The sequence below is a fragment of the Equus asinus genome, chromosome 29, assembly GCF_041296235.1.
Source record: "Equus asinus isolate D_3611 breed Donkey chromosome 29, EquAss-T2T_v2, whole genome shotgun sequence".
Lineage (NCBI taxonomy): Eukaryota > Metazoa > Chordata > Mammalia > Perissodactyla > Equidae > Equus > Equus asinus.
In genome coordinates, this window is record NC_091818.1 from 28,878,929 (window position 1) to 28,891,467 (window position 12,539).

General features: G+C 35.5%; 1 protein-coding gene across 1 annotated transcript in view; it reads right to left on the reverse strand.

Moving 5' to 3' along the window:
* MALRD1 (MAM and LDL receptor class A domain containing 1) overlaps positions 1–12,539 on the reverse strand; it is a 650,667-nt gene that overhangs the window by 326,497 nt on the left and 311,631 nt on the right. The gene's annotated exons all lie outside the window — the stretch shown is intronic.

The following is a 12,539-nucleotide window of genomic DNA, read 5'->3' on the forward strand; positions in this document are numbered from 1 at the left end:
ACTTATTGTCATATTTAGGATGTGTCTTTCCAACCTTTTTGCAAGTTATTTGAAGATCAGGGCACACAGTTATTTTCTCTCTATCAAAGTCAAGCATAGAAGTGTTTGTAAAGATAGCTGTCAATGAATATCTCATTGATTATATTATATATTCTTTCTGTCATTGAGGATAAGAGTTCAACTACATTATACCTGAGAAACAATCTGCTCTCTTTGTTTCTCTAGAAAGTATGATCAACGTGTGCCTTATTTACCATTAACCCTACAGTCCCCATAAAGTAGTCCATTTAAATAAAGAAGCTAGAAATTTGTGTGGATCTAGCAATAAATACCTCTCTAAATTGGCTTGTTATTCTGGTACTCATAATAAATAATAGACTGAATATCACTAATTATTTGATTTCAACATCTAGCAGATGCCACGTCAGACTGTTGTACAAACATATTGGACATCAACTTTGCTCAAGACGCTCCACACAATTGTTAGTGAATCACATCCACACTGACAATCGTAAAAATCTCTACTGCACTGATATTTATTTCAGTTGAAAATGGCGATATCGGAAGGTATGCTTTATTTCCTTCCTCCCTTCCTTCCTTCCTTCTGTCCTTCCTGCTTCTCTCCCTCCCTCCCCCCCTTCCAGATTGGATTGAAACCCTGAATTGAACTACCAGTACATCTCTCTTTAAGATAAAAACTATGTTAAGGAATACATGTCAGACACACGTTAAATATGTTAAGCCTTAGATCAGTAGAATTTTCACAAACAAAATAGTCCTAATTAAAAGAGGTGCCAACGGACACAGTTACCACTAAACAGTATTTAAACAAAGGATTGTTCAAAAGTAAAGATTCCACCTGGTGAGGAAAAAAATACATTCTGCTTCATGTCTCTGCATCCTACTTCAGTAGCACCATCATTAGCACAAACTTGAATATTACTTTGGAAGATAATTATGTGTAAAAGAATCCAGTCCATAAAATCCACATGGGTTTTTCTACATATACCAGTGTACTTGAGTTTTCTTAGTTCCCCTTGCACTTTTCAATGAGATTAGCTTATGAAAACTAGAAGCAACTACTTCTATTAAGCACCATGATTCCTGGTAAAGAATCCCCCAAAAGGAACTAACCAGATATTAATTACGTTTTGTCGGGTTTTTCTTCTGCATCTCACTTACTGTGTATTGGTGTCTAAGATCTCCACATATGAGTCAGCTCTTGTTTTTGGACCTAGAACAGAAGGCTTATCTTTACATCTTTATATTCAATGCCCTCAGCATTATTTTGTGCCCATTTTCTTTACTTTCCATTTTCAGATTATGCTATATTTTTATATTGATGCACATTTTTCTGGCAAAGGAATACTTAAATTGTGACAACACTCTCATGTTTATTGAACTTAGTAAGAAGAGGAATCAGACAGTAAGAGTAACTTTATGTGATTGATCTCATTCTATCATTTCTGCAACAAACATCAATTTAGACCTCCTGTTTGTCCAAAGCAATCCTAAGCACAGTGGTTAAAAACAGAGAATACTGTATTTTAAAACTGGATTTCTCCAGTATATTGAGGATTACAGAAAGAATTGTTTTTGTCTACAGCATCTTGTTTACATTCAGCCATAAATATTTCTCATAGTTTTTTTAATCTGTCATGTCTGTTATGAGACTGAAGCATATGACTACATTTGAGTGGTCATGCCACACAGCCCTTTGTGGCTGAAAAATATTTACTTGATGGCCTCACTGAAAGGTTTGGCTCATTGTAAAAAATAAAGAAAACAGCTAGAAAACTTGGCTGCCTCTTGAGTCTCTGGTAATTAAATCCCCATGTGTATGTTTTGTATGGAGTGTTGGCTGTTTTCAGCTTATTCTTGTGGCTTTCATTTCAGGCCTCCATTCAATTTTTTTTCTGTCCTTTCAGCTTGGCATGCCTTCATTAGGCAAATAATCCATGCAAAAACATTGTTTTGTAAGTGTGTTTATGCTTCTGTCATCTGTTAAAGGTCAATGTTTACCAAACTGTTCAATCTTTTTTTTTTTTTTAATTTGTATAACTTCCTATCACATCTGTATGCCTTACGTACAAAGCAAGTCTGTGAGCAAGAAGCCATACGTATACGGCCATCATGAAAGTAGTGGAATTAGAAAAAGTTTTTCTCAGAATATGCTTGGAGTAGAATTGTGGTTTTACATCTGTCTTCCCTCTCTTAATCTGTTTAATACTAAGTACAATGTCTTTGGTAAAGCTGTAACTCACCAGGGTGTTTGTAAGGACGAATCGAGGTAAATTTTCTAGCAATGTTTGTGATGTAGTTACTCATTTTTTTCTCCTCCTTTTCTCCTCACACCATTCTCTTAGGGAGGGCACATGTCTCTTATGATATAACCCAGATTGCTCCAATCTATTTGTCTACAGGGTCAGATTTCTGGGGCCACTATTTCCTCTAGTATTTAGAAAAGAGGATAGATTAAGCATCTATCCCATGTACTATGGAAAATCTAGAACTCTCCTCAAGATTTCTCTGGATTATAAACAGTTGTAATTAATGGGTTCTCTTTCTGCACAAGTTCTACCATAAATTCTCCCCACTGGTAAAATTATAATCCTGACTATTTTGTTTTGTAAGCCAGAAACCCAAGATTTGTCTTGATTATATCCCAAGTTCTACCAATCTCTATGTTCAATTGCTTCTACAATCTAAATATCTCTTTAATCTATTTCTCATCATACTGGGCAATGATCAATACTCTCTGACTATTGTGTTAAGGAAAATTATACAATACTGGGGAATAAAACACAAAAGAGGACAGTACATCCTTTTAGTCTCATAGTGAGGCATTAACAGGTCCATCCAAAGATTATTTGACTTTCTAAGAGAATGTACCACTTTTGGCTTTGCTATTTATTATTAAGTGATAAGACTGGGAAATTACATGGTAACTTGCAGACTTGTGACCAGTTGAGATGCAAATAATTTCAATCAAAAAAATTTAAATAGCTCCAAAGCTTAGAGTATTTGTCCTGTAGGACATTAACCAGATTTGTCTCTAACTTAAAAAGAAAAATAATGACTCTGTCCAGTTCCTCAAATGTTGTCTGAATCCATTTTAAGATCTTGCCGAGTTGCTCATTAAATAACTGGTTAAAAAATTTTGATGTTTATTCCTTCTATATTTCCATGATAGCTACGTTTCTAACTTTTTAAAATTATACCACGAAGACTGTAATAATCTTTTTTGCTCATTTTAATCTGGTTTCCACACTGTTGCTGGAGTGATATATCTAAGAGGCAAATCTCATCATGATGGCTGCTCCTTAAGACATTCCAATGGTCTTCTGTAGTCCTTATGATAATATAACTTACGATTTCGCTTTTGTCCACATTTATTTTGTCTTATTCTACTTTTGTATTCTTGTATTAGCTGGGATTTCCAGTACAATGTTGAAAGGGAGTAGTGAGAAGGGACATCCTTGCCTTGTTCCTGATCTTAGCAGGAAAGCTCCTATTTTCTCATCATTAATTATGATATTAGCTGTAGGTTTTTTGTAGATATTCTTTAATGAGCTGAGGAAGTTCCCTTCTATTCCTAGTTTTGAGAGCTTTTATGACAAACAGGTGTAGGATTTCATCAAATGTTTTTTCTGCATCTATTGACACGATCACGTGACTTTTCTTTTTAGCTTGTAGATGTGATGGATTATATTAATTGATTTTTGAATGTTGAACCAGCCTTGTATACCTGTGATAAATCCTACTTGGTTGTGGTGTATAATTATTTTTATGTATTATTGGATTCTAATATTTGCTAAGGTTTTGTTGAGGACTTTTGCATCTACGTTCATGAGAGATATATGTCTTTGGTTTTCTTTTCTTGTAATGTCTTTGTCTTGTGTTGATATTAGGGCAATGCTGGCTTCATAGAATGAGTTGGAAGTATTCCCTCTACTTCTGTATTCTGGAAGAGATTGCAGAGAATTGGTATAATTTCTTCCTTAGGTGTTTGGTAGAATTCACCGGTGAACCCATCTAGTTCTGGTGCTTTTCATTTTGGAAAGTTATTGATTATTGATTCAATTTCTTTAATAGATATAAGCCTATTCAGATGGTCTGTTTCTTCTTGTGTGAGTTTTGGAAGATTATGTCTTTCAAGGAATTGGTCCATTTTCTCTAAGTGATCAAATTTGTGTGAATAGAGTTGTTCATAATATTCCTTCCTTTTAATGTTCATGGGATCTGTAGTGATGTCCCCTCTTTCATTTCTGATATTAGTAATAGCTATCAAAAGATTTAATAACATGTACTACATCCTATAAACAGGTTTGTTTCTGAAAGGTGGTAAAAATATATTATTGAGGAAATAGTATAAGTTCTTTTCCCTTAACACTGAGTGGTAGAGGATGAAAATCTTCTGCCTGATGGAATTTGTACCATACAAGCCTCTAGACTGTTAGACATTCAAGTGTACTGGAGGCGCCTCCTCCCTGGGCCTTCTGGTCAATTGAGTCTGAGGTTTCCCTGAATTTATAATGACTCCAAGAACAGACCAGGAAAGTTTACGGAAAGCACAAAGTCCATAAAAAGAGCAAAGCTAGGATTAAGACCTTTATCTGAATTAAATAGCAGGTGAAAATCTCAAGTTATTACTTCCTCAGTCTTATGTTATATAAACTCAAACATGACAAGTGAAACTTTCTTATAAAATTCAGAGAGTTATTAAAGTTAAGAGATAAATAAGAAATTACACCACCTAGGTTGCAATCATATAAACCTTAGCAGATAAGACAGGAATAAAACCACTCAGCTATTCTCACTTTATGCCAACACATCTTTTACACTCTCTCCCTTTTTCTTTCTTTCTCTGTCTCTCTCTCTCTTTCTCCCTCTCTCTCAGACAGACAGACACACACACACAAACTTCAATCTGTCAAATAATACCTGATGACACATACATCACACTATTGTACAAGTGATCAGTCCTACTTTGAATGTTAAATTTTATTTTTACAAGTACTTGGGAAAATATATAAAAACAACACATTGTGAAAACTATCTTCAGTTATTTGGATTTTTTTTAATGCAGTACGATCTAAGACTCAAGTTATTTTCCCTAACTTTTAAAGTCAGGAGGCATAGGAGAATAGATAGATTCTTGACATTAAGGGCAGTATCTCTTTTTCTTTTTTTTTTTAAGGAAGACTAGCCCTGAGCTAACATCTGCTGTCAATCCTCCTCTTTTTGCTGAGGAAGACTGGCCCCTGATCTAACACCCATGCCAATCTTCCTCTACTTTATATGTGGGATGCCTGCCACAGCATGGCCCGATAAGCAGTGCATAGGTCTGCACCCAGGATCCAAACTGGCAAACCCTGGGCGGTGGAAGCAGAGCTCAGGAACTGAACTGCAAGCCAGCAGGCCAGAGGGGCAGTATTTGTAAGTGTAGTCATCTATAAGCTATTTCTTAAAAAGTACACACACTTGAATATAAACACATATAAGTTTTCTAGAATCTGTGATAATGTTTTAATTGATACTAGAAAATTCAGTTTAAAACTTCTCTCAAATTGAAAATATCTTTTTTTCCCTGAACTCTTGTATTACTTTTTGTTCCATAACATTAACAATAACCCTATTTTTTAAGTGAGGTAATAATGAAAATTATAGGAAATAAAATACACTATATATCTACATGAAAAGCTAGTTGGAGATAAGACATTTAGCTAATGTGCCTGCAACAGATCTAGTAACAAACTGACTATTGTGAAATGAAATTTATTGCAAAGATTTGTTAAGCGTTCTCTCCTTCTGACTAGGTGCATTCATCTCCTTAAGAAATATGTAAATGATATTTACATATCTTCAATCTTTAATATAATAGTATTAAAGTAACACAGTCATGGCATAATCTACATTATGTTTTTATAAATATTTTATTAAGATAAAATGGCTACAATTCCTAATATGTATCTGATATTATTTCTTTCATTAACTTTGATTTCACTTACATTAGTCCTTGAGATAAAAATGAAAGAGATTTTATACAGGAAAATTTAAACCAAACAAGAAGTGAAGTTGGAGCCATTTCTTCTTTTCTTGGATCATGTGCCTTCTGTTCCCTTAATTCTTTTTCAAATGGTTGACAGTGGAAAAACCACTGGATAAGATTGAGTTTTGGTATTAGAAAACAAGAAATTATAACATTATAATGTACATAATAATACAATTTATATAATAAATAAGTTTATTTACAACTGTCACATATCCTATTTTGCCACTGTACTATAAATTTACATGTGTATTTATTTCTGGGAACATAGTAAATAACAAAGGCCCATTCTCAGTGGACAGGAAAGCCAAAAAAAAAAAAAAAAGCAGAAAAATTCTTCCCAAGTTATTAATAAGAGGGGGGCACCACTGTTGAAAATCCACATCTTTCAAATAAAAATCATGTAATGAGGGTTTTCTTTCCAAGATATATAATGTGAAAGGTATTTTGGGGTTCATGCCCAAACTAATAGATAATACATTTATGAGTCATAGGAATAAATGTGTAGGAACAAGATCATTTGTGCAGTGCATGGAGATTAAGGCATAATGAGTTGTTAGGTTATAAGAAATTTGCTACATTACATTGTACAATATTATATTTTAAGTAGCTGAAATTGTACAGGGCTTGGGCAATGAAAGACACAAAGATTAAGTAATAATATTAGCCAAGGTGTTGCAAGGAAACGATATTGGTGGCAGCTGATTCAGAATTGAATGATATTAGGTACTCATCATAGAGAATCTTTTCCAAAGAACTAGAGAATTCACAAACCAAGAAACTCACAAGAGTCAAGGTAATGATCTTGCTCTCTAAGAAATGAGTGCTATGTACTGACCACAAATGTATAGATGTGTGTGAGGCCATCCTTGGGATGTGGGGCAAGGTGCTTTGGCAAGAGGGAACTGGCCTAGTGCTTGATGGGCAAATTGACTGGAATATGCTAACATTGTAGTAGAATATATCTTTCGGTTATAGAGAATAAGTTTCCCTATGTAAATTCAGGGTCAAAATTTGAAGCAATGTTGCTGGCTATATATGATGATTAAAATAAAGCAAAATGAAACCCAAGTATCACATGGCTTGTGTTTAAGTTCTCCATACTTTCTATAACATTTTGAAACCTCAAAAAATCCCACTGGGATCCCAAACTATGATATCTTTAGTTCTCTTATCTTAATCTAAACTGGCGCCATAAATGAACTTGTGATGCTCATTTCTCACACCTGGTATCAAGTACCATTGATGAGCAGCTGACTCCTTAATCAAAGTCTGCAGCCACCTTGTCTTTCTTGAGCTTTAGACTCCCTATATTTAACTGCTCAACATATTTCTCCACCTGAATGTCTCTTAGATGCTAAAATTCAACACATCTAGAACTCCCCATGTCCCTCAGTAACCAGTTATTAAATTCTACCATGAGGCCAAAGAGAAATCATAGGTTCATCATGGTCAATTCTCTTGTTCATAGCCACCAATCTGTGTTATTTCTATTGAACACTTCTCAAATATGACCCTTCATCCTACTGCACTGTCTCTGTTCAGATATTCATTATCTTTCATCTAGACTACTTCTCTAGCTTTTTCCTTCCCTCTAAATTATCCTACGTTATTACCCACTATTATTATTTTTCTAATTTACAAATAAATTACACCACCCCCAAATGTCTAAAAAGTTTGATTGTACCCAAAGGTTAAAAAACTCCATCGAACCCAAAGATGAATGTTCACACTCTTCACATGTCATTTAAGGCCTGTTACAACTGTATCCAAACTCATTCCCAGGACTCAGAACAAACATGGCAGACTTGCATTATCCAAACACATTCCCTTTCTGCCTCTCATCTCTGAGCATTCCTTGCTTTCACTGTGGTATGGCCTCCTTCATTTTTCCATTCTTCAACTTTCAGTTCAAGTACCACCTCTTCTGTGACACTTTACTGACCACTCAGAGAGAAGCACTTCTTCATTCTCTGTAGTCCATGGTATACTGACCACACAACTTCCGCTTCACTAAAAACATTGAATTTAAATTAATTATTTTAATTACCTTAGTCCCCAACACATTATTTGCACCCAAAATGCTTTTGAATGAATAAGCAAGTGAATGGAAGAGTAAATGAACGAACAGTGTTGCAGTATTGAAGAGAGAATCAGAAGACCTGGATTTCAGTCACAGATTTACTGCTTACTAGACGTGCAGGCTTGGAAAAGTTGTTCGAATGATGTAGGACTGTTTTATTATCTCCTATACACAAGACTTAAGTTACGTAATTTCTTAAGTCACTCGTGACTCAATCAAAATATTATTTTATCCCATATCTTAAATCAGGAGATAATTAATCAGTCATAACCTCATGTCAGTATCTTTCTCGAAGCATATGAGTGACTCACTGTTTTGCTCTATATGAGTTCGAAACCTGTTGGAACAGAGAGAAACATAGTATGGTGGAAGAGAATGTTTTGTTTTGTTTTTTCTTCAGGAAGATTAGCCCTGAGCTAACTACTGCCAATCCTCCTCTTTTTGCTGAGGAAGACTGGCCCTGAGCTAACATCCATGCCCATCTTTCTCCACTTTATACGTGAGATGCCTACTACAGCACGGCTTGCCAAGCAGTGCCATGACCACACCTGGGATCTGAACCGGCGAACCCAGGCCACTGAAGTGGAATGTGCGCACTTAACCACTGCACCACCGGGCTGGCCCCTGGACAAGAATGTTTAATTTTCATTTATCAAGTGTATCTTATTTACTGGGGTTCTATTTCATATAACACCATAGTCTCATGATCAAAATCAGGTTTACAGTATGTTTTAGATATTATTTACATTTCTAGTCTTTTGAAAAAGGACTCATAGATTTTCCTTTTTCAATTTCTTAATAAAGGCTATTCTCCTTAGGCTAAGAATTTAATCTTTTGGAATGATGTTATTTGTACACTGAATAAGAAGCCAGATTAATTTAATTTCAACTCATAGGGATGTGTTTGGCACTTCTCTAGGCATGGGGAGCTTCTTCAGAAGCTCAAGGTAGAATAGAAAAACAGGTAAATATAAATATTAAATTAAAATCTGATTATGAACATGATAACTATTTAGTGCTTGTTAAATCCCAAGCAGAAGACAGATTGGAGAAATACAATATTGAAGAAAGGGGTAGGGGGATTAAGATGCTAAAACTGATTGGATCAAGATAGGTGTTCTAGAGTTCTCCAGAGAAATAGAAACAATAGGATAGATAGATGAATAGATAGATAGATAGATAGACAGAAGAGATTTATTATAGGAACTGGCTCATGTGGTTATGGAGGCTGAGAAGCCTTAAGATCTGCCATCTTCAAGCTGGAGAACCAGGAAAGTCAGTAGCGCAATTCAGTTTGAGTCCAAAGGCTAAGAACCTAGAGGACAAACTTGTTAAGTCCTAGTCAAGGCTGAAGGCCCAAGAACCAGGAGCACTCATGTCCCAGGGCAGGAGAAGATGGATGTCTCAGCTTAAGTAGAAAGAAAATAAATTTGCTCTTCCTCTACTGTTTTGTTCTTTTTGGGCCCTTAAAAGATTGAATGGTGCCCACCCACACTGGGGAGGGCCAGCTGCTTTACTCAGTTCACTCATTCAAATTCAAAAACATCCTCACAGACACATCCAGAAATAACGTTTTGCCAGCTATCTGGGCAGCTGTTAGCCAGGTCAAATTGACACATAAAATTAACCACCGCATTATAGTGTGGTAGAATGGTCCAGAACAAGAGCCCTGGAATGAAAACACCTAGGTTCAGAAATCAACCTGACTGGCCGTATTTTCAAGGCAAAGTTATTTAACCTCTCTGATTTTCAGTTTCCTCAACAGACAATTGGGACTACTGAGAAATCCTACCTGAGAAGGATCTTGCAACGATTAAAGAAGGTTATACAATTCTGCATGCAAAAGTTTAGCACAGTACCTAGCCCATTATAAGTGCTTCAAATTGGCTTTATAGTTATTTACATAATTGCTGTTGATACTGAAAGAGCACAAATTCTACCGTCCTTCAAATAACAGAAGAAAAAATACATAAAAAGAGAAGGCTCACTCTCTAAAAGAGGAAAAAGACAATAAAGATAGCATCATCAGAATCTGTTTTGAAGAACCCCTGAAAGCTCAAAAGCAGATGGGATCTGATGAATAAAGGATCAAACTGAACAAAGAAAATAACTGATGTAGAAAATATCTGATATAGAAATAGGGTGACAGAATGAACACAAGCAGACTGTTCTTAGCTGTGTGCTCATGTTTGAGGTTAAGAATCCCTGTTTGCGTACCTGTGGTTGCAGATTCTGCAGGAATATCTCCCCAGCGATTGTAAGGATGTGTAAGATGTACTGAGTGGTGTACTGGTATTTTACATAAGTGACATAGTTGAGAAATATACAAGTGAGACTTCTATTTCTGGGAAATTTTATAGACCAGATTCTGAAAACCTACTTGCTATATAGTATCTAAAAGTGATCATTAAATATTAAATTTAAAACTAAATAAACTGAAAACGCGCACACACACAGAGACCTATTTTTACAATGAGATGAACCTTTAAAGCATGTAAATGGAACCCACTGAGGTCAGGAAAATAACAGGAAGTAAATCCAGCAGTGAAGCTGTTAAGTACACTGAGGAAATATAGAGAACCCTGTGGACTAAAGCAGACTTTCCCAACTTTTCCATCTCATGACGCATACAAAAATTAACGTTAACTGTTTTCTGCGATAAATAGTTGAGGCTGCTTAATGATGGAAGTGCCCAGCCTGGATGCTCTGGCTCTTCCAGTGTAATGGACTGAATGTTTGTGTCCCCCCCAAAATTCATATGTTGAAGCCCTAATCCCAATGTGATGGTATTTGGGGGTTGGGCCTTTTGGAAGTAATTAGATAGTGAGGGTAGACCCCTCATGAATAAGATTGGACCCCAAAAGAAGAGGCCAGAGTCTCAGCTAGTTCTCAGTCACGTGAGGACACAGCAAGACAATGGCTTTCCGTAAACCAGGAAGAGGGTTCTCACCAGAACTCAACCTGGATTTGGGACTTCCAACCTCCAGAAACATGAGAAATAAATGTTTCTTTTTATTTGAGAATAAATTTTGCTTAAGCCATCCAGTGTACAGGATTTTGTTATAGCTTCCAGAGTTGACTAAGATACCCAGTCCTATTCCGGCTAACTTGAGGGCTCAGGGAATCAATGGTTCAGCATCCTCTGACCTAATCAAAACGCACCCATGTGCCGTGAAGAACCAGTTGGGAAGTTTTAGCCTTGGGCTGTGTAGTGAAGCAGACTATGGTCAATCGTGGATCTTTGAAGTTGCAGGGAGCTATAAAAGAGACAAAAACACATAAAGCTGGGGCCATGCAGAGCTCGACCCCAAAAGAAGAATAAAATACAAATTTTTTTAAAAGTCGGCATAGGAAATCACTATGTGTTTTGGACTTTAATCGAGGTGGGAGTAAAAATAAAATTCCATGAAAATTAATTGACATTAGCTATACATTATACAGGTATTATTGACTATCCCTGTGCTGACACCAGGTGCCTGACTGAAGTAAAATCATATCTGCTTGGAGAAACACACTTAAGTCTCAAAGAAATCACACAAGTGACATTCTAACAAATGATAACTTACAATCAAAATTCACAAAACATATCACAAGCCAGTGTGAGCAGAAACAATCACCAACCATCTGAAACAGGTTCACAAAGACTTCAAGATAAATGTTACCAAAAAGAGACTACAAGAGAAATGCATTAAATATGTTCAAAAATAAGAGAGGAGATTGGAAACATGACACCATCCAAAATGTCCAGGTGGAAAAAATTGTTTAAATAAAATTTATAACATCTGAATTTAAAATTTAATAGACAGTATAATCTAAATATCAGACATAGATAAAATAAAAATTAGAGATAGGACTATAAATCTAAAGAAATTATCTAGAATGAAGCAAGAGACAAGAAAAGGGAAATATGATACACAGTTTAAGAGAGAGTGATGTGAGAGTGAGAAAGCCTGGCAACATTTAATCAAAATTCCAGAAGGAAAGAAGAGCTAAATAAAAATAAATAAGAAGACATTCAGTGTTAAATCCTTATAAAACTGTAGAACTCCCAAAGAGAAGATCTCGAAACAACTGAGAGAAAATATAGATTATTTACTGAGTAATAATAATAGTGAGTGTTCAACAGCAACAACAGAACACTGAAAAGAGTGGAATAACAACTTCAAACACTGAGAGAAAATAATTGTTAATCAGAATTGCATGTCCATTAAACCGCCTTCAAAAATGAGGGCTATTATTAAAGATATTTTCAGCTAAACAAAAATTGTAAGTTTATTACCAAAAGACCCCTATTAAAGAATTGCTAAAAAATATTTCTCAAGAAGAAGTCAAACGATCCTAGAAGGAAAATCTGAGATGTTAAAAGAAATGCAGAATTAAGAAAGTGGTACAGTGAGGGCAAAT